Here is a 21,668-nt window from a genome sequence, read left to right on the forward strand (position 1 = left end):
AGGACACCCCTCTAGCGACGGCCGACCCAATCATCCTCCCCCTGCGCACCCCGAACCGTCCCAACCTCAACGCTCGGTCACATGGCCGACCGCCGCCGGCCACGGGCGGATGCCTGCTGATCCAAAGTCCGGCCGCGGCCGAACGCGGCAGGCCCTGCGCGCCAGACACACCTCCAGCCTCACACTCTTCTCCCCTGTACGTTGGAGACAGCCGAGCGGTACAACAAGAATACGTACGTTACACTCGGTCCCTACAATAATCAGTGACTGCAGTGACTGACGGATCGCAGTTGGACAAAGCTTAGCACAAGGCAGTGTGTCTAGTACGGATTTGCGTAACGTACTTCTGATAGAGCCAGTATTCAAGAAACACTTTCACTCGATATCTCAAATCGCAGCCAAAAAAGTCCAGCCATAAGCTGTTCAGTGCATTAGCGAGGAGCATTATTTACATAGATAAGACAGCGGTATTAGCCTTATTCCTCGGAAGAAAACCAGGAGAATGGATATATAATTGGGTTGGTATTTCGGTAACATGACTTTATCGAAAACATTAGCTGAAGATAAGACAGTAGTATTACCCTTATTCCTCTGAGAAAAACCAGGAGAATAAAGATATAGTCGGGTTGGTACTTCGGCAACATGCCTCTGCTATTGTTTCGATAAAGGCATGTTGCCGAAATATCAACCCACCTATATCTCCGTTCTCCTGGTTTTTTCTCAGAGGAATAAGGCTAATACTAATGTCTTATCAAAGTCAAATCATCATTCAGTGGCAAGGTGTGGGACACACACGTCTCATTACAGCCCTCACTAGCAGAGGAAAGGCTACAATTAGCCGGGCTGGACACGTTCAGAGACCCATTCGAGGTGCCTGGTTGCTGCGGGGATCCTGAAACCCGGGTCCGGTGCCGGGATCCCGCCCTGGTTTCCCGACCTGTAGGGATACACAGACGCCACATGTGTGACACGGCTGCACACAAAGCTGTAACGCTGCGCGTGAAGCGTTACAAAGCAGGCTCTGTTTCGGCCGCGCCAGGCCGCGGCCAGATGACCGACAAATCCGCAGACACAGCAAGCACACCGAGAATGTCCCTAGCGCTTCACGCGTCTAGATGGCTTGTCAGGCAGGGCAAGCCCCGAGCTAACCCGCGGCCGGTCATCTCGCACATCCCTCCCCAGATCACAACTGCGAGGCAAAATATGATCCAGCACTAACGGTGTCACAGCACCAGTCTCTACCTGCCCAAAAGTTGCCGCAGCGGACTCATCTGGCCTGACGGACGCTGCGCGCCTCTCCTCGGCCCTCCGAACACTACGCGTTTTTTCAACAGCACCCATACAAGGCGAAATTCTCTCAGAAATTATTTCCGATTGGTACGGCTCCGGTAGCTCCGGTGGTCGGCTCCGCACGGGGTCATCCTCATGCCCAGGAAAGGCCTGGCTCACAAGATTTTTAAACTTAAATTACGAATGAATCCAGCGACTGACGGGGGCCGAAACGCAGCTCGCGCAAACGCGTGTGGGCATCCAGGGCATTCGGTGCTGCGAACAGGTCACACAGACCGCTGATAGCCAGGCCATAAGCGGTCCGCTGGGCCACTGACAGAGAGTCGAAGGCGCCCTTGGCCATGCCAGACAGGCCGAGTGGTAGGAAGCGTAACTTAAATTTATCATCCCAGACATACATTGATGCAAAGGTCTCGAAATCAGCAGCGAATCGGCTCAAGAAGGACCCTTCCCCCGTGAACCTTGGGGCCGACATGGTCAGCCCGTCGGGAATTTGAGACGGCCCAGACATCCCATCGTGTTGTTAACCCCCTTCCGCGAGCCCTCTTTCAGCCCCGGAAGAAGCGTTACTGCGCGTGTCTTCGATATTTCTCATGTTGCCAATTTCCTAATCCTCTAAATAAAAACACACACCGTTTGCAAAGCAGACAACACAAATCAGTCCACTACTTTACCAAAAAAGCATGACCAAAGACACCGCAAAATTAGCTTATCTCTGCTCGAAGATACACAGGGTCAGCCGGAACCAGGAGTGCCGAGCCCCCAGTCCACCAGCTGCCGCCCCAAAAATGCGAGAGCCGGTGTCCCGAACCACCGCTGGCCGAGCTGGCGTCACCAAACACCAGCAACAGACGAGCACGCATCACCAGACGCCAGCAGCAGACGAGCCGCAGAGATCTCCGCCAGCAGCTCCCTCCCATCTTCGGGCGAGCAGCGCCGCCGGCCAAAGCGTTCAGCTCGTCGCAGCAGACGGCTTGACTAGGAGACCGCAAGCGCAGAACAGGGCACCGCAAACTGAGTCCGCGAAACCAGGAGCAACGGCTGCCTTCAACCCAACATCAGCAGAACGAGCCGAAGCCAGCCAGCGCGCAAAATGTCTTCAAGTCTTCAGCAGAGAAGACGAGGTGACCCGCAGCATCGACGAGCAGCGCAGCGCGCCATGCTGACCGCGGGACGCCAACAGCCGTCGGGGAACAAAAGGAACGGCACCCCGGGATACGCCACACCAGTCGTCAGGCGCGGAGTCCGTACCCGCCGCCACCATTTCAATGCCTCAGTTTATGCATCCTGTACTTGCGATGCAGCGCGAGCCAGGACACTCCTCTAGCGACGGTCGCCCCAATCATTCTGCCCTGCGCAACCCGAACCGTCCCAAACTCAACGCTCGGTCGCATGACCCACCGCCGCCGGCCACGGGTGGACGCCTGCTGACCCAAAGTCAGGCCAAAAGCGCATTTCTGTTGTCGCCAAGAGCGCATGCGTTTTGGTACGCTTGAAAACGGGGACAGGCTCTGAACTATCTGAATTCCGCTTGGACCGGCCTCAGGCTCGTCATGTTTTTTTTCCAGATCAGCGATTTGTCACCGCACCGCCGGTCTTAAACGATTGGGGTTCTTCTCGGCCAAATTGCAACAGGTGGTGATCCGCCGGTGAGCGATCGACGGCTTCTTCAGTCTGTTTTGCCTGTATCGGCACCTTATCAACGTCAATGCTGGGATACAACCGATGTAACTGTGCCGCAGCATCAGACGGTTTGCCATCCCAGAACCGACAAGAGAGTAAGTTGTGAAGAACCATATCGTACGTTGGAACTAAAGGCGTTTCTTTTTGCTTGTATCTGTGACGCCACTTCAATTGGCGGAGATTGGGTCGTGAATCGATGGAATCATGCCACGGCGGGGACGGCCGGCCTGACGCTGCCCCAGAGCCGCAGTATTGTCATATGTTCGCAAGAATTTGTAAGCGTTGCAGCGGAATTAATAAGTTTAACTCATTCTTGGCATTGATGAGATTTGTGCATGTAGGCATGCTCGACCGAGTGCTAAAGGGGTCGGGGTCCGAATTCAGATCTTGCAAGTTCGTTTGGCATTCGATTCATTAAGTGATGAATAACCAAATAAAAGGATGCCACCTGAAACGTAAATGTTCGGCACTGCAAACCGAAGCTCTCTTTCCTGTGAATGCTTGTGGCATGACTTTCATGTGGAGGGAACTTAGCTTCCAGTTAACTGGAATGGAGCGTGCGTGGCAAGTTTGAACAAAAAAAGCGTATGTTACAGATGATATTGGTTTATTCATCGGCTAAAGACTACCTACGAGTCAATTTGACGCGGAACGTAAGGCCACCTTTCCAGGCTGTGGTACCTCACTCCAGTTCACACCAACCGCTGGAACTGTGTCTTCAATGGAGTACTGGTCAGTGCTTGGTCGGCCTCATCCGAGCTCTCCCACAGGTCGCACATCATCGTGGCGAATACTCTGACAATGTGGCAGATCTGATCTGATCAATGTGGCAGTTGTTATAGGACCTTGTGGCAGATTTCTGACTGCTGGCGTGACAGCTATACTACTGTAGACCTCGCTCGTGCCAGTCTTTCTCGCGAGTCCGCCAAAGAGAGATCTTGTCAACCCACAGCTTCTATTTTTTGGTCACTTACACACACTCATACCACAACGTCCACCCACACAACCAGCAGCGGTTTGGCGTCTTCGAGCCCAGAGAGAGTATGGACCTAAGTGGTCACTTGTCTGCTTGTCATACTTCCCTGTTATCTGCCAGCCGATAACATTCCTGCTGAGATACAGCTGTGGCAAGTTACCTTTCAACTATCGTAGTTGAGAGAAAATATGGCTGTGCCCACTGGACGACTTCCAACGCGGTTACTAAAATAATTTTCTGTGTAACTGGCCTACCACTTACCCATATTTTCAACTCGTCTTTGCATGAAGGGTGCGTGTCATCGGTGTGGAAGAGAGTAGCAATCACCTCTGTGCCAAAGAAAACATCATCCAAGTTGTCAGGAGATCTGCGACCGCTAAACCTCACACAGACTTTTAGCAAGGTTTTGGAAACAAATTACTGTTACGCAAATTCTGGCGGATATAAAACCAAGCATAGATAAGGGTCAATATAGAAATATGAAAAGTGCCTCAACCTCACACTATTTAAGATGGTTGCTGCATGATTTGCTGACGGAGCTAGACGAAACAGACAAATCATTTCCTATGGTTATGTACGATTTTAAGAAGGAATTTGACCTCATCGATCACACAACAGTTATCCAGAACATGCTTGCAATGGGACTTCGCTCCGGGTATGCAAAGTGGCTATGCTCATTCTCTCAGGACCGACAGCGTCGGGTCAAGATGTCAGATGGAACCATGAGTCATTGGAGAACGATAACATGCGGCACTTCACAAGGCACCTTAGTTGGCCCGGCTGCTTTCCTGGCTTTGTTTAACGGTGCCGCTGCTGATGTTGAGAACCGACTGAAGTAATTAGATGATCTTACGATATACCAGGTGTGTCGAATTGACCAAGTAGATCGGCACTGCCAGTGGCAACAGCACACTGACAAGATAAGTGATTGGGCAACAGCAAACAAGATGATATCAAACACCGACAAATGTCATGTCATGCATTTTTTTCACAGCCACGAAACCATTAGCACTCCCGGGCATTATGATTCAAGGAAAAAGCCTGCCAACTGTCATTAAAACTAAGCTTTTAGGTGCAACAATATCACATGACATGTCATGGCAAGCACATGTGGGTGAGATTGCAACCGAATCATCGAAAGCTTTACGTATGCTCTACGTAATGAAGAAGTACCATCCACCAGAGGAATAGCTTGTTCGTATGTACGTTCCTTACATCCGGCCATTGCTAGAATATTGTGCACCGGTTTTTCATGCGGAACTTACTGCCAAGCAGGCGCAACATCTTGAGAAATTGCAGATGAGAGCCCTGAAAATCATCTTTGTTTTGCTTTTTTCAACGTGTGATTCATATAATGTTTGCAGCACATTAATGCCTCAGAATGTTCATGTAATAAATGCTAAGAATAGTTCAAACATGTTGTTTAGGCAAAAACATATGCAAATATGAAACTAGTGTCCCGCGAATTCAACGAAACGTTATTTTATGGCTTTGAATTCTCCCCTTTGGCGCATGCCATAGTGGCTCTTTCCGAGGCGTGCCGCACTGGTTCAAAGTTCAACCGGCCAACTTGCCGATAACAGGTCTTTGTCTGCTTGGCCGATCACAAACGCTCTTTTATTCGCACCAGTGAAAGTGCGCATGGTGTTTGTCATGACAACGGTGGTCTCAATCGCGAGAAAGAAGCGTAGTGCTGTTACAAAGCGTTGCCAGCGCAAGTTGGGCTCGACAATAATTGAAATTGATGACCTTATTATGTTTTGACAATGCTGCAGTGGCACTGGCCAAAGCCATCATAACACAATTAGCCCTGAGGTTTCACTGGAGCAGGGGCGCAGCCAAAGTCTTGGCAAAGGGGGGGGGGGGGCACAAGTTTGACAAAGAACACCCTGACAGTAAAAGGGCCCCCCCCCCACCCAAAAAAATGGCCTGATAAGGCCAATTGGTTACTAAAGACATGTTTTCCTTTCATGTGATATGCATACTATACATGTATATATATATATATATATATATATATATATATATATATATATAACATATTTTTGCCTTCTTTACCTGGATTATGGGTGAGACACTACCGCGAGATAGTGAGACACTACGATCAATTCTGCTTGAAGTTTTTTTGTAAACAAACTGACGAAATCACGCGTTAAATGACTGAAATAAATCGCCGGCGCTCTTTATTTCACAACGGTCCAATGGACCTATTTTCAACCGATAGAACTCACAAACTTTTTCACAATTTGTATGTGGGCTGTTCGAGGATCGCAAAGATTTCACAAATATAAATTGAAGATCAAAAGGGGCCAGCAATTTCTTTTAACGTGGCTTGGCCATGTTTGTCTGGATCTGTTCAACATTCAGTCAGAATTGATAAGTGGTACAAATAATGTAACACACTTCGAGCATGTGCGCTCGGCGCTCGCATATCTTGCAACAAAAAAAAACTCGACGTCAGGCTTGCAGTCTCCCCAGGTCGCGCATCGCCGGTCCCGTGGCCGACATCAAGCCGTAGTCAACAAGTGGACAAAATTGGTGACGCATCTGAAAGAAGTGCCTTTTAACGCCTTAGGACACCAAATCTCATGTTTACAGATGTTTCGGGCGCATGTTTCATCTGTGCGGTTTTTAGATTGATGACAATGACGCATTGGTCTTTAATGCACCGCAGTGTGGTGCTTGAATCTGATGGTAGAATTGGAAGAGTGAAGGTAAAATCTCTATTTTCTTTATACCTGAAACTGTTAATTTGTCCAGAAGACAGCCTAAAAGTTGCAAAAAAATTGCCCACGGTAATCTTTGAATGACGAATTAATTTTAAAAGACATCCAGAAGCATTATTTTACGATGGCCATAGTTGCGCGCTCGGCACCCGCCCCATGGCGTTACTTGTAGTGGCCAACGGCGTTCGGTTTTACAAAAACTGGAACCCCGCTCATCGCTACCCTTGCTTCCCGACATTACGGACGTGTCATAGGGGCTTTATGACGCATTCAGCTGCTGGGGCTATATGGCGTCGCCAGCCTCTCACCCTGGCGGGAAGGGCGGGCACCACGGGGAATCGAACCCGCGCAGTGGTTAACGCAGGCGCGATAACCACTACACTATCGGCACCCAGTGCGCAGGATCAAACTTTTTGATGGTATTTATTTCACTAATCGATTCTGCAAAATAAAGAACGTTCTCAGGTAAATATGGAATGACCTTGTACATTTTGAACTTATTTGAACTCAGGACATTCAACACTAATGAGACCCTTTATTTCTTTCCGGCAAAGGGTCCTTGAGTACAACACTACGGGGCACATCGCTGTTCCCGGTCAAGAGCTGAAGGGCCATTCTGTCCCCTGCGGTGTGTTTTCCGGTCGTCATTATGGCGACACAGGGCGGCATCCCCTGGCCGGTCCGGAAGCCCTTAGAGGGATACATCATATCACATTGGTCTGCTCCTTGACGCGGAAGCCTTCTGACCCGCGCAGTTGACCTCGTATGGACGCATGAACCGCCATTAACGCAACAGCATCCCTGACCGCCGCAGGTGGTTCAATAACTGGCACATAGACTCCAGCTGGGGTTAACGAGCCCATGCTGGAAAGAGGTTGGAGGGTCCATCGTTCGCTACTGGAAGCCCCGACCTTCTTCTGACGGATTCGAGGCACCTTGTTGACACAGAACGCCCTGTTAGGCACTGCAGGCCCCTGAACGATACATGAGTCCGACCAATGTAAATCGCGAGCACGGCTTTGTCCCTGCTTAAGAAATGGGCCCGCAGAGCCCAGACCAACACGGAGCCGACTGTTCGTCGCTCGTGATTTCTGGCTGAAATAGAGGAACGCCCTGTTCAGGGAACCCTATCGGTTCAAGAGACCATCGCGATGACATCTGAGATCGCGGTCCTACGGGCGCGAGTTCTTAACGTCACCTACAGCCAGCCCTCCGGCCTCTTCAGCCATCCCATGAGGCCCTTGATCTCTCGTTTCCAGAGACCCCTCGGCCCCTCTTCGGGCCACCCCAAACACTGCTCTGACCCGGGTCAATTTCCGCCACAGGACCTCTGTTCGGCACTGTGGTCCTTAACCGAGACTGGAGTCCCTCATTGTGCCAGGAACCCCGAGCATTGCAAATCGCCGGGCCAGCCTCATTTCTGTTTGGAAAATGGGTCTCAAGGGCTCAGACGGACACGGAGTCGACTGTTCGGTGTTTGTGATCTCTGACCGGCGTAGAGGCCCGCAATGTCTGAGGGCTTCCTGAAACCGTGCAAGAGGACCTCTGAATGATACTTGAGGTCACGACCCCACAGACCACGATTCTTTTTGTGACCTGCAGCCAGTCCTTCGGACCGCTATACCCTCAAACTGGACTCTTGTTCGTCGGGTCCGGTGGACCGCCCGGGCCCTTCTTTGGACCTCATCGAATGCTGCCCTTGGTCAGACCGGAGCCCTTGCGAGCGCAGGGCCCTCTGTTCGGCGCTGTGGGCCCCTGACAGATGCATGACCCCGACCAGTGTAAATCACTGGCCCCCGCTTTATAGCTGATTAGTGAGTGGTTCCTCAGGCCCATATCGACACGGAGCCTACTGTGTAGTGCGGTGTTATCTACCCGATAGATAAGTCCAAATCGACTCAGGGGTTCCCTGATCTGCGCAAAGGGCGCTCTGAACATTATTTGAGGGTCAGTTTTCGCAGGTCGGGGCCGATGAATACGACTTCGAGCAGCCCTTTATGGCCTAGACCCCCCAATCACACCCTTGATCGTCGGACCCGGTGAGCCCTCTGGGGCTTTTGTGCCTCCTCGAACACAGCCTTTGGCAGACTCGGGGTCCCTTGACAACACAGAGCCTCTGTTAGGCGCTGTGGGACCCCGAGCAATGTAAATCGCTGTCTCCGGCTCTGTCCTTGCTTGGGAGATGGGCACTTAGGCTCATGCCGCCACAGAGCCGACCGTGCGTTACCGGTGGTGCCTGGGTGAAACATAAGCTCTTATCGACTCATTGGGCCTATGATGAGTGCGCAGGGCCCTCTGGCCGGCATTAGTAAATCGAGCCCTCAATCGTCCATTCCGAGGTCGCTTCGTGCCCCGCGGAACCTAGGGGGGAGGGGGGGGTGCATGTGCTCCTTGTTCCCCCTGCCTGCGTTACTGCACTAGAGTATGTTTTTGAAGCATGACCCAAAGGTGGGACACTCCCTTTCAACAAGTGCCATTTAAACAGCTCCGAGCGCTGTTGCAGGAATCCGAAGTGCTATTAAATGCCTGTCAGTCAGGACCGTAGCTGTGGGGGTATTTCGGTGCTCTCGGCGTGCCCGGGCTGCTGCTGTCTGTCACCAGTACCCGCTGCGCGCTGCTGTGCTCCTCTGATCTTGGTCGGCTTGGCAGGTTGCCAAAAGGACCATGAAGTAAACCTTTCGTTATATTCAGTTTCACGGGGATAAAACGTGTTTTTCTGTTTGCTAGGTATTAAATGCATTGCAAGGTACACACAAGCATTGGAAATTCGCCCAACGAATTCGCCCAGCATTCACCCAACAGTTTTCACCCAGCAGTGACAAGCGTGTTTGTCGCATATTCGTGGCTGTGGTGGTTGTACAATACGACCAACGGCAGCGTTAGCAGGGGCGGATCCAGGATTTCGTCAAGGTAGCACGCAGCCTTGTGGGGCCCCCTTGAGTTTGGGGCCCCTGCAAAAAATCATCGCATTACAGCCCTTAAATTTCAGGATTCTTAGCATTCCATTTTTGTATGGGAATCAATCTTACTAGCGTAACCCTGGCAGACTAGACGTGTTACGTATGCACATACATAAAGTTTATTTATTCACTTTCTCCAGTTCATGGTGAATTCTGTCATTTTGAGGCTAAGTATTTCGGAAAACATGGCAAAATAAACTGAGGTTGGCTGCTGAATACCACCAAAATCAAGCACGAACTTGATTCCTGGCTTATTTGCGGCTACCCAGCACGTCGATGTGTCCAGCTGATGCCTGACAACTTGTGTAGAGGTTTCGCTTTATTTGTTGTGAAGGAGTACAAAGAATCCTGGTATTCAAAATATATGAGGAGCATGATACACAGGTGTAGCAAGTGTCATAAAATAAAAACCGGCGGAAATGACACAATACGGTGTTGGCGACATAAAATTATGTTCGACAGTTGCGCATAAAAATCAATCGGCGCACGGCTGTTGCCCTAAGGCCAAGGCACCAAGACCAACGTAGTGGGCCTCGGAACGATCGGGAATGCCCAGACAGCCTGAATTATGGGATCCCGGTCAGAGCGCAGGGCCCTCTAAGCAAAGGGAAATTGCCCAAGACCAATTTACATGAATTAATGCCCCTGTGCGATCAAGAGTGCCTGGTCAGATTAACAGAAAGGGCCCGATGGGAGTGAGGGGTTCTCCGCAAATGAGATCAAAGGGAAGAACCCTACATGAATGTAGAGGGCCCCTGAGCACCGAGTGTCTCGGCGCCTAACCTCATGTGAGCCCTAGCAATAGCACAAGGTCTCACGAGCAACAGGAAAGAAACCGGGACTGATATGAAGGGCCCCTGAGCAACTGAGTGCATCCCGGCAAATGGGAGCCGGCAAAAGTGTAAAAAGCCTTCCGGGAGAATGGGAAGAGCCCGTGGAAGGCCCCTGGTTGACAAGAGTACCCCGGCACGCAGCACAGTTACGGGTCCCTTCGGAGCCTATGGATCCCCTCGAGGATCACGGGGGAGCATGGTCCCGTCCCCCTCCCCCTCTGGATCCGTCATCGGTCGAAGCATCTCAATAGATGGCGCCCCGATAAGAACATAAGGTCATCCGCTCAAAAAAGTACTCAAGACCCGATGTGGAAGGCCCCGGGATGATCGAGCGTGCCCAAGCAGGTTAACAGATAAGGGGCCGCCGACATGAATATGGGGCCCTCCCCTCAAAATAAGAAATACCCACGACACAATCTGGAGGGACCCTGAACGACTGGGCGTGCCCGAGCAGGGTATCATAAGGGGCTCCGACAAGAGCGAAGGGCCCTCAATTCATATACGAAGTACCCATGGCACAATGGAGAAGGATCCCGAACGAGCGAGTGTGCCCGAGCAATTTAGCAGATGGAGCCCCGATTAACGTATTGGGCCCTTCATTCACATACGAAATACCCATGGCACAATGGAGAAGTCGCGCAACCGAGTGTGCTAAAGCAGGGTAACAGATAGGGCCCCTGACAAGAGCGTAGGGCCCGCCACCCAGCTAGAAAGTACCCGAGATCCAATTTAAAGGGACCCGAACACTCGAGTGTGCCCGTGCAGGTTACCAGATAGGGCCTTCCATAGGAGCGAAGGGTCCTATATTCGAAGACCAGAACCCAATGTGCGGGGCCGCCGACCAATCCAGTGAGCCCGAGCATATTAACAGATGGGGCCCCCGACAAGTTCGCAAAGCCCTCCATTCAAATAGGAAGGCCCTCCACGCAAAAGCTAAATTGGAGAGCCCTAACGACAGGTGACCCTGACAAGAGCGTAGGACCCTAAGGACGTGACAGAGAATTCGAAGCGCCCTAGACCAATGCAGGGGACCAATGAGCATATCGCGAGCGCGTCGGTAAACCAACGTGAAGGGCCCCTGAGCAACCAAGAATACCCACGGGAAGAATCCGTGGAAGGCCCCGGATTGACAGGACTACCACGGCACGTTGTTGGCAGGATTCATCAACAGCGCAGGACCCTCGAACAAATGCAGAGGAATCAACGTAAAATTAACGAAAAGGCAATATAAAAGGCTCCTGAACGATCGGATCGAATCTGCACGTGGGCGTATGGAGTGCTCGGAAGCAGCGTAGGGTAGCGTAGGATAGCGAAATGAGCTTTAAAATCTCCCGATCACACTTTCGCTTGCGGCTGTTCTTGGCTGCCCGGAAGTCCAAAGACGTCCAATTTTGTTGCGTGGTGTGTTAAAAATTACGTTTCTTCGGCCAGTTATAGCCCCTTCGGAGCCTATGAGCCCCTTCAGGGTCCAAGGGGGCATGACCCCGTGCTCCCCCCCCCCCACACACTGGAGCCGCCCCTGAGCAGTTCTGCCTGATTTCCTGACTCCGGTTTACTGAGACGTTTTTGCTCTTTTTACCCCATTCTAAGCTTTCCACGAGATGGCAGCACTTATTACCTAGAACGAGGAACTCTGCCTCCGCAGGAAAACAATTCTGAATCCACAAAACATTTAGGATTTTTGTTTTAATACCGGGGATGCAATTTAAAGTGACTGAAACCCTGAGAGAAATCAGGCTTTCGGGAAAATGAGAACCTTTCCAGCTGAGCCCCCAACCGATTTTGGAAAGCGACACCCCTGCCCAGAGCTGTGAGAAGTCAGACATTTCAGAGTTTTTCACGTCAGGTTAGGTAACATCTCTTCGTCTGGCGTTCAAAGAACAAAAAAGCATGCAGAATAGCTCATCCAGCGGAGGTCGCACCTGTTGCCAATAATTACAACTATGAAAAATTATTGCGACTCCTTAAACCATTCCATGCAAATATTTGGCTTTTGTTGGCCTGCACTACCATGCTACACATCTCAGCACACACACAGTTCAGTTTTCATGGCAGGATCAAAGTCAGCGCCCTCGAACCACGACTGTTCCGAGCAAAGTTCAGGGCCGCGATGGACAACTCACCTGCGGTTCGGGCGGAATCAGCCGGAACCGCTCGCCGGTCTGATCCGTCCTGATCCAAACCCTGATTCCGATGCTGGTCCGTTCCGTTCGATATGCTTTACCAGCTTTCAGCTGCTTGAGCACCTCCAAAATGGCGGATGAGGCAACCTTCCCGTCGCAGTTTGTTTGCAACAGCAAAGCACGACTTCGTTTGCAGCGACCACGCCATGAGTCATACCTGCCAAGGGCGTAGTGTCGTGGAATGAGTTGGGATGGTGGTGCTGAGAGTAAAAATTAGCGCATCCTACCTGAAAGTTACGCCATCAAACGTTTCTCCCTCGTCTCAGGAGCCTCGTCCCCCCCCCCCCCCCCGCCTAACTAGCTGAATATGGAAACACGACACGAGGGGAATGGTTTATTTCTTGGCTAATGTTGAGCACTTTTGTGACAAAATCTGCTGATTTTCTGCCATTTTGCGTCATTTCTGCCATTTTCATTGTGCGCCATTTCTGTCGGACTAACTTTACGCCCTGGCCTTGGTGTGCCCGTGGTCCCTGGCAGCGAGCCAGCAGCCGTACTGCGCAGCATGTATGTTGCGGTATTTTGCTGACGGACTATTTGATAGCGTCTCTATGGCGCAACTCGCGGATAGGGGCGCAGCAAGTCTTTGAAAAGGGGTGGCTCAGGGTTGGCACACAGTCCCTGATGCTGAAATGCCCACCCCCCCCGCAAAGCGGAGTGGCCCTCTTGATTTCAAGCGGGCACGATTGTCGGGCTCGGTCACGTGTCAATAAGCTGAAGGAAGCCGGTGTAAAATGACCGCGTGGAATAAATCGTTGGCGCTATCCATTTTGCAATGGTTCAGTGGATTCTATCTAAGCCAATAGCACACAGATGCTTTAGCAGGATTGTTACGGGTCCCTTAGAAATATTGAAGACACTGGGAACGGAACGGTGGATCGATATTGAGTGGAACATGCGTATCAAGATGACCACCTCGCGTTCGTTTTAAACACCCAAAGTCGAAGTCAAAATATCATACAACATAGTTTTGAACATGCACGGTCGCTCGCAAGCCTTCAACACGCGCTCGGGTGGCCGGCTGGATACCCTTCGCTCGGGTGGGGGGTCAATTTGACCCCCTAAGATTTCAGGGACTAAGAAATCTAGAGACACGAAATTCACAGGGTGTGTTGTCCTGTACGTGAACTCACCTAGGTCAAAATATGACGTTCTTAGGTCATGACCTTCGGGTTAAATAAGGCCAAATTAGGTCAAATTCCAGGTTCGTCTCCAGTGCCCCCAGATCCTAGATAACTGTAAGCAAAAGATCACATGCTCAATGAAGTTCAGCGACGCTTGACCTTTTGCATGTCGTGGTGAGCAAAATCATACAATACGGCGCTGAGTTTTGCATTTGAATAAGCGACAAATATGACGCTAGGCAGTATGTTCCTAGAAGCAAAATGTTGAATTGGGTCATTTTAGGTCAATGGCCTATTCTGACCGCTAAGAAGTCCATGGAGGATGCATAATGCGGTTACTGCTACCAATAGATTCGAAGTGAGCGCCAGAAACTATCCCAAGCAGCAACCTTAGAGTAATAACACAGGTTGTTTTTTACCTTGGTCTGACTGATACTCGACCTTAGATCAAAGCAATTGGTACGTTCAATTGTTGTGTTGCCTTAAAAAGCATCTCAGAGATGAATAGCTTCGTCTAATACTCTACTGTTGCATCGGGTTGAACGATTCCTGAGAAACTGACTTCGTTGAAACCATGTCCTGACTTTGAACTGCCGTAGGTCAGCGGCCTTACAAGGTGCATCCAAATTTCTAATACCAAACGATTCACTATTCAATTGTCTATAGCTACGCAAAATTTGGCGCAGCTACGCCGCGCCATTCGGAATCCATTCCAGAAAACCTTCGGGGTCAATTTGACCCCCACCCGAACGCGTGTTAAAGCAAATAACCCCGACGCCCAGTGATGCGGTCTTCACTGGGCGAGCGGCCGCCACCTCGCTTTGTCTCTCAGCTGTTTGCAGGCAGAGGCGTGAATGATGGATTAACAACACTATTTAGATCCGGCCCTACGTTGCTGCTATCACTTGATGTCCCGCGAGCTGATCAGTACGTGCACGCGGCACCGACGGATATGAATTCCTAGTTCGCTCATTTGTTCCCGTAAAACTGACTTCATTTTAACTTTGATGAAGGCTAAATCTAATTTCACAAAACTGGCTTAAAATTTGTTCTAAAACAACTATGCACGATGCCTCTAAACGTATTTCGTTCCTTCGACTGTCATATCCTGGCGGTGCAACAGTGTACAATCGTAGCATGACCTACTCTCTCCGTTTTCATTGCTGGTCTCGATATTCGGAGCAGGTTGTGTTCACAGTCCAATAATAAATTTCGTTTTACGTTACTGATCACAGCACGTCGCCCCGCCGCGCATACGATCACAGCACGTCGCCCAGGCCGCGCGTATGATCAGAGCACGTTGCACCGGTCGCGCATATGATCAGCGCACGTCGCACCGGTCGTGCATATAATCAGCGCACGTCGCACCGGTCGCGCATGACCACAGCACGTCGCACCGGTCGTGCATATGATCAGCGCACGTCGCACCGGTCACGCATATGTTCAGCGCACGTCGCACCGGTCGTGCATATGGCCAGAGCACGTCGCACCGGTGGCGCACATGACCACAACACGTCGCGCCGGTCGTGCATATGATCAGAGCACGTCGCACCGGTCGCGCATATGACAAGAGCACGTCACTCTGGCCGCGCATATGATCAGAACACCCCGTCCCGGCCGCGCATATGATCAGAGCACGTCGCACCGGTCGCGCATATGATCAGAGCACGTCGCACTGGTCGCACATATGACCAGTAAACACAGTGACATCAGGCGGCGGCATGCCCATTGCATTTATTGTTCCAAACACATCCAGTGAATCATTTGGCTGCACTTCATCTCGTGCCCCAAGAATGGGTGCTGCACTCTAATACAGCGGTCGTAAGCTGGTCAAGCCGCACGCTCCTGAAGACTGTGGAGTATTCGCCTAACTATCGTTCTGTCACATGTCATGCAGATGCAGTACATCAACTATAAAATCGACTAAAATGCACTGAAACGGAACGACCCATCATCTAAAACACGCTCCTTTGCACACATGAATATCTCGCCACTGCACAGACGAGGCGTAGGATAAGCCACACTGAGCACGTAAGCACGGCTTGCCGCCCGCTGCGCCTCCCCCCCCCCCCCCCCCCCCCCCCTTCCGCTCGCTGGCGACTCTGTGAGGTTTTCACTCAGCTTGCGCTGGCGCTGCTGGGCGCCCCGTCTGGTTCCCCACTGCTACAAGATGACGCTGAAGAGGCTGTTGGACTGGCTGTCCTCGGCGAGGGAGGAGAAGCTGCGAGACAGCTTGGTCCGCTTGGCGTCTACCGGCGGTGCGGTAGGCGCCTTTCGCTTGGTCTGTGGACAATGACGACGATTATGGTGGTGGAGGGACCAAGCGGGTGGCGAATTACGCAAGGTTCGCGCTTTAAACCTACAGACGGAAGCGGCTTATCCGGTGTGCATATAATAGCGCAGTATGTACATCCAGGTTGACGGGTGAAGCGGGAATACCCGGCACAGCTCTCTGACACCTGTCTCAAAATCCACCGATCTCCGAACAGGCACAAAATTGAAGCTTTAGCCTGTTTTTTCTCGCACAGCCCAAATATTAGTGGGTTATTTGATATCCTGTAGGTAAACAACGTTCACCTGGCGGTCGGATTGGGCTCCAGAATAGCGCGGCCGTGACCTCGTTTTCGGCATGGCCAGCGGTGTGCCTCACCTTCTCCTCGACGGTCTGCCGGAACTCCACCTCCAGGTCGGGCTCCGCCTCGGGTGGCGCATCTCGCTTGCCGACGGAGAAGGTGCGGTTGGTCGAGCTGCGGGACGAGGTGCCGGCCGGCAGGCTCAGGGAGCGGGCCGTGCTCACCAGCCGCTCCAGCGCTTCCCGGCCGCGCCGCAGGAACGAGCCGCGCGACACCTGGCGGCCAAACGCAACGATGCTAACGACACCTATCGGACGCCAAACAAGACAGGTTCGGGCGATAAAGATGGCGGCCTGAGGGAACTGCGGGATGGGAGATGAACACTCAAATCATCTAGAATGGGCTCCTGGTACCTTAGCCTTTGTTGAAGCCTTACGAAGCGGTTCGTTAGCTTACACGTAATGTGTTGTTCAACTTTCATTTACACGTCCAAGCCAAGGCTACGGAGTCTAGGGGCGGTTCGAATCTAGCACAGGTGGGGCTAACAAACACTAGATAGCACGATTTCGCGTAACTCATCACTTACTGTGTCCATGCATCACAATGACGCCCATGGGTTTAGGAAAATGGAGCAGAGACGTAATGCCCTCTCCCACTTTTTGGGGCTGCTAAATATGACCCAAGTTCCAATGCGTGAGAAACATGGCATTCAGAATTGAAACTGAAACTGATTGAAACTTCCGCCTCTCGCCCTCTCCACTAGACTTCGCCAATATATCCGACAGAGGGATAATCCGCTCTCTCGCTGGCCGGCGGGCTCAGTCAGACAGCAGAACTCAATATTTTACTATCTTCCGGTGAATAGAAGGAACGCGGGGCCCGGACAACGACGATCGTTTCCTTGCGGCGGTATTTCGTGTATTAGAAGAGCAAAAGGACCACTCATATTTCAACCCAACAGACTATAATCGAAAGAAATGAAAGAAGCTGCCATGTAAGAGGGCCAGGCCAACTGCTGCCAGGGCCAACAACAGGCATGACTACTACGAACACTTACTGTCCCAGTGCACCGGCTTACCTTCCTGTGACCGTAACCATCTCAGCGTGCCCCCCATCTGGGGACAGACTGGCACTGTTCCATTTGGAGACAGACCGCTATGCACTTCAGAGAATGTATGGATTCCGCATATTAGTGCACAGACAAAATACGTTTAACTTAATCGAAAGGCGTTTCCTCTTCTCCCGCGACCACCTGCGGACCTCAGGTGGAGCCCGCGACACTAGGTGGTGCTGGCGACACGGCGCCGGTCCGAGCGGCTTCCTCCAGCGCCTTATGACTCGGTGTCGGCCGGCGGGCGGCGCGCGCCCTCCACGTCCGCCACCGTGTCGGGCAGCGGCCGGCCGGCTGTCTCTGGGAGCAGGAGCGCGGCCAGCCCAGCCAGCAGGCAGCCGACGCCGAACACGACCGACGGTGCGCCCGCGTGCAGCTCGCTCGCCAGGTCCACCACAAACGGCGAGACGGCGCCGCCTACGCGCGACGCCAGCTGGCGCAGACCGAACGCCAGCGCGCGCACCTCCGTCGGCATCAGCTCGGCCACCACCACAAGCACGGTGTTGAAGGCGGATGAGACAGCCAGCTTGCCGAGCACGCCGAGTGCTAGTCGTAGCGAGGCGTGCCTCCCGACCAGCACGACCGCCATGGCGGCGGCCGACAGCCAGAAGAAGAGCAGCAGCGAGCGGCGTCGGCCCAGCCGGTCCAGCAGCGGGTAGATGAGTCCCGAGGGGATGTCGGCCAGGCCAGCAAGCGTCGCCGCCAGGTGCGGGCTCGCCGCCAACCGCGTCGTGTCGAACGAGATGCCGAAGAAGGCGCCCGCCGCGACGAAGCTGACGAAGACCATGACGAGCGTGTAGCGACGCATGCGCGGCGTCTTGACTAGCCTCAGCGCCCTCTGCAGCAGATTGCCGGTGCGGGCGTCCCTGAGCGCGACCTCGCGGGCCAGCAGACCGGCCCGCGCTTCTTCCATCAGGCGCCGCGCCTCACTCTCGGATAGCGGCGTGCGACCGTTCCAGCGCGCACCGCGTCCCAGCACGGTGCCCGCCTCAGCCAGCCTGCCCTGCACCAGCAGCCAGCGCGGCGACTCGGGCATCACCCACAGGTTGGGCAGGAAGACCAGGCAGGGCACGGCGAACGCCAGCTGCAGCAGCCAGCGTGTGCGAATCAGGTATGACCCCAGCGCCACCAGGCACGAGCCTAAGGCGTACGGCAGGATGGAGACGGTGCCCAGTGCGGCGCGCCGCTCGCTGCTGCACAGCTCCAGCACCAGCACGTACTGGCTGCTGATCATGGCCGACATGGCGACGCCCGTCAGGAAGCGCACAGCCGCGAAGCTGGTGTAACCGGGCGCCAGCGCGGCGGCGAACGCGCACGCCACCAGCAGCAGCATGGCCGGCAGGAAGACGGGCCGCCGGCCGAAGCGGTCGGCCAGCTGGCCGCTCGCCAACGAGCCGAACAAGCCGCCGATCATCAGCCACGACTGCAGCAGCGAGAGCAGCGGCTTGCGGCCGCACACCAGCGTCCACTCGGTCACCACCGTCGACGCGTACACGGACGGGTCGAACACCCAGCGCTGACAGGCGTCCCTGGAGTTGGCCGCGTGGCAGCGCGGGGTGTCGGCCGGCAGCGAGGCGTACGTAGCGTTCAGGCCGAAGCCGTCGGCGCACTTGAAGGCGGGCGTGGCGCCGACGAACATCATCGATAGTGTGAACAGCGGGAACAGCAGCCACATGACGGACATGTAGCCGACCAGGAGGGTCTGCCAGCGGCCGGTGCCGCAGCACCGCTCCAGCACGTCCTCGAATATCACCTCCGGCTTGCCTCCACTCTCGACCGTCGCGCGGCCCTCGCGCGCGCTCTCGCCGGGCCCGCTCCGGCCGGCGGCCTCGCCCGCCGCCGTCGCCGGCATACCGGGGCAAGGTCGGAGCCTCCGGAGCCGCCGGCGCTGCGGACGTTACAGCGAGCTGCCGCGCTTGACTGAGCCGGCGCGTCCGCGACGCGCCCCGCAGCAGGACAGCTCTGCACCGGCTGCTCGCGGGAGGTCCAAGGTAGTCTGTTGCCTCGAGCGTTGCCGGCCACGAGCCGCCCCCACCGCGGGCCGCAGTGTCACCGACGTGACGCGGGTGCCGGAGCGCCGCGAGCTTCGCCTCCACCCCGGGGCGCTCCTGCAGAATGTGGGGCGTTCTGCGGCCGGTGGGCGGAGGGCGTGCCGCTAGACAGCATGCAGCAGCACGTGCCGTCGCAGTGACGTCCTCCACGAGACAGCGGCGACAGCGGCAGTCTCGACTCCGCTCAGCACCGTGCGTGTCGCGTCATAGCGTGCTGATAAGGAAAACTTCAGTGAATCGATTTTCAGATAAAAAACGGTTGTCCATACCACCTTTGAAGTCAAGCTCTCTGACGAGGCTGTTTGACGGAGAAGTCTCCGCGAATCCCTAGCGAATCTGTCGCATTCGTTTGGTTTGCCCACATCTCGCGCGCAAATGATCTGGATTGCTCCCATTCCAACCCACAACGTTCTGCATGGAACCGCATCAGAACACCCATGAACAAACATGGAAATGCCCGATGTGCGGCGGTCGGCCGTGCTCACAAAGCAACACAAAAAGGTGAGCGAAGGAGCGGAATAATCAACTATTATCTATTGAACCAATTATCAATTGCTTTACCTATCAAACCAGTTGTCCATGGACCAAACATGGCAATGCCACCAACTACCTTGGGTAATAAGAAGTGATCATTCAATGGTAATTCACGGGACACAAAAGCCGACACGCATGGCATGGCGTTGCTGCACTTACAACAGACTTGCAACCCGGCTGTCGTTCGCCTCATCTCCCCGCGAGGAGTCCCAAGACGTCCGTTTTTGACTGCACCCAATCTCGCGTATTGCAGACGATCCTCCAGTGGCCAATCACTGCTCGCTACAACCCAGTGCCGGGCTTGCAGCGCATGCAAACACGACCGACACGGTGCCGAGCAATATGACGTCCCCATTTGTCGTGGATTCCTCGCAGGTGATGTCCAAGTGGGATCATCAATGCACTGGTGAATAGAACACTTGAGAAACCAGCAAAATACCAAATCACCTAGTTCAAAGACCACCTACCATAATATTTCAAGTTAGTTTGGTGTCTACCGCACCTAGGTGCGTAATGTTACGCCTATATTTCATCCTAATATAGGCGTAACACGCTTGCTCCAGCGCAACAGCGAACACACGCTCCAGCAATGGCGGCTGGCTGCGCGACGAGTTTCTCTCCCCTTTCACCCAATCTGACAGCGACGTACACGGAGCCACGACGGTCACCGCTGCGGAGCCACGTGGGTTGGGTGTGACGCCCGCGGGCTAAGCCGCTCCATCGGGTGTGTCGTCACGTCTCCCGTATGGCGATAGCGGAACGCGCTGCCAGCGAACAATGGGATTGTCCTTCGCGCCTCATCGCATGGTCCTGAACAGTGCGGATTTTGAGCCTAGTGAAAACTCTGGCTCCGTGGTGCAACGTTCTGGATAACAGAGGCGGCGGCAGCAGAGCCAATCGGAGGGGAAGGGAGGCGTTCGCGCTGCGGGGTTCTGGACAGCAGAGGCGGCGTCAGCAGCACTGATCTGGAGGGGAAGGGCGGAACTTATGCTGCGGGGTTCTGGACAGCAGAGGCGGCGTCAGCAGAGCCAACCAGAGGGGAAGGGCGGCGCTCGCGCTGCGGGGTTCTGGACAGCGGAGGTGGCGTCAGCAGCGCTGATCTGAAGGAAAAGGGCGGAACTTATGCTGCGGGGTTCTGGACAGCAGAGGCGGCGTCAGCAGAGCCAACCAGAGGGGAAGGGAGGCGTTCGCGCTGCAGGGTTCTGGACAGCGGAGGTGGCGTCAGCAGCGCTGATCTGAAGGGAAGGGCGGTGTTCACACTGCGGGGTTCTGGACACAACAGGGGCGGCGTCAGCAGCGCCGAGCGGGAGGGTGGCGGTCCGGCGGGCCTCACCTTTACGCTGCGGGGACTGGGCGGCAGGGGCGGCGCCAGCGACGCTGAACGGGAGGGCGGCGCCGGCTCGGGGCGCTGGCCGGCGCTCAACAGTCTACGCGCCGCCTTCTGCCCCGGCTTCAGGAAAGTGAAGCCTTGGGAGTCCGCCTCTTCCTCCTGCTCCTGATGGAGGGGGGGGGGGGGGACGGGGAGCTGAGCGTGACGCCAGAGGTCACCGACATTTGCTAGGCTTCTTCGTTTGTGACACAGGCTTGGAGAGTAAACATTTCCCAGGGCCGGAGCGCATAAAAA

At 54.0% G+C, this 21,668-nt stretch overlaps 1 protein-coding gene across 1 annotated transcript in view; it reads right to left on the reverse strand.

Moving 5' to 3' along the window:
• The window catches only part of LOC119094140 (protein asteroid homolog 1), a 36,044-nt gene extending 23,239 nt beyond the window's left edge, over positions 1-12,805 (reverse strand). The window contains exon 1 of the mRNA XM_037217215.1: positions 12,592-12,805. The gene's annotated coding sequence lies outside the window, so the exon portion shown is untranslated. The remainder of the gene's footprint in view (positions 1-12,591) is intronic.
• Between the last annotated feature and the right edge of the window lie 8,863 nt (positions 12,806-21,668).

The sequence above is a fragment of the Pollicipes pollicipes genome, unplaced genomic scaffold (genome assembly GCF_011947565.3).
Source record: "Pollicipes pollicipes isolate AB1234 unplaced genomic scaffold, Ppol_2.1 Scaffold_4002;HRSCAF=4701_pilon_pilon_pilon, whole genome shotgun sequence".
In the NCBI taxonomy this organism is placed as follows: domain Eukaryota; kingdom Metazoa; phylum Arthropoda; class Thecostraca; order Pollicipedomorpha; family Pollicipedidae; genus Pollicipes; species Pollicipes pollicipes.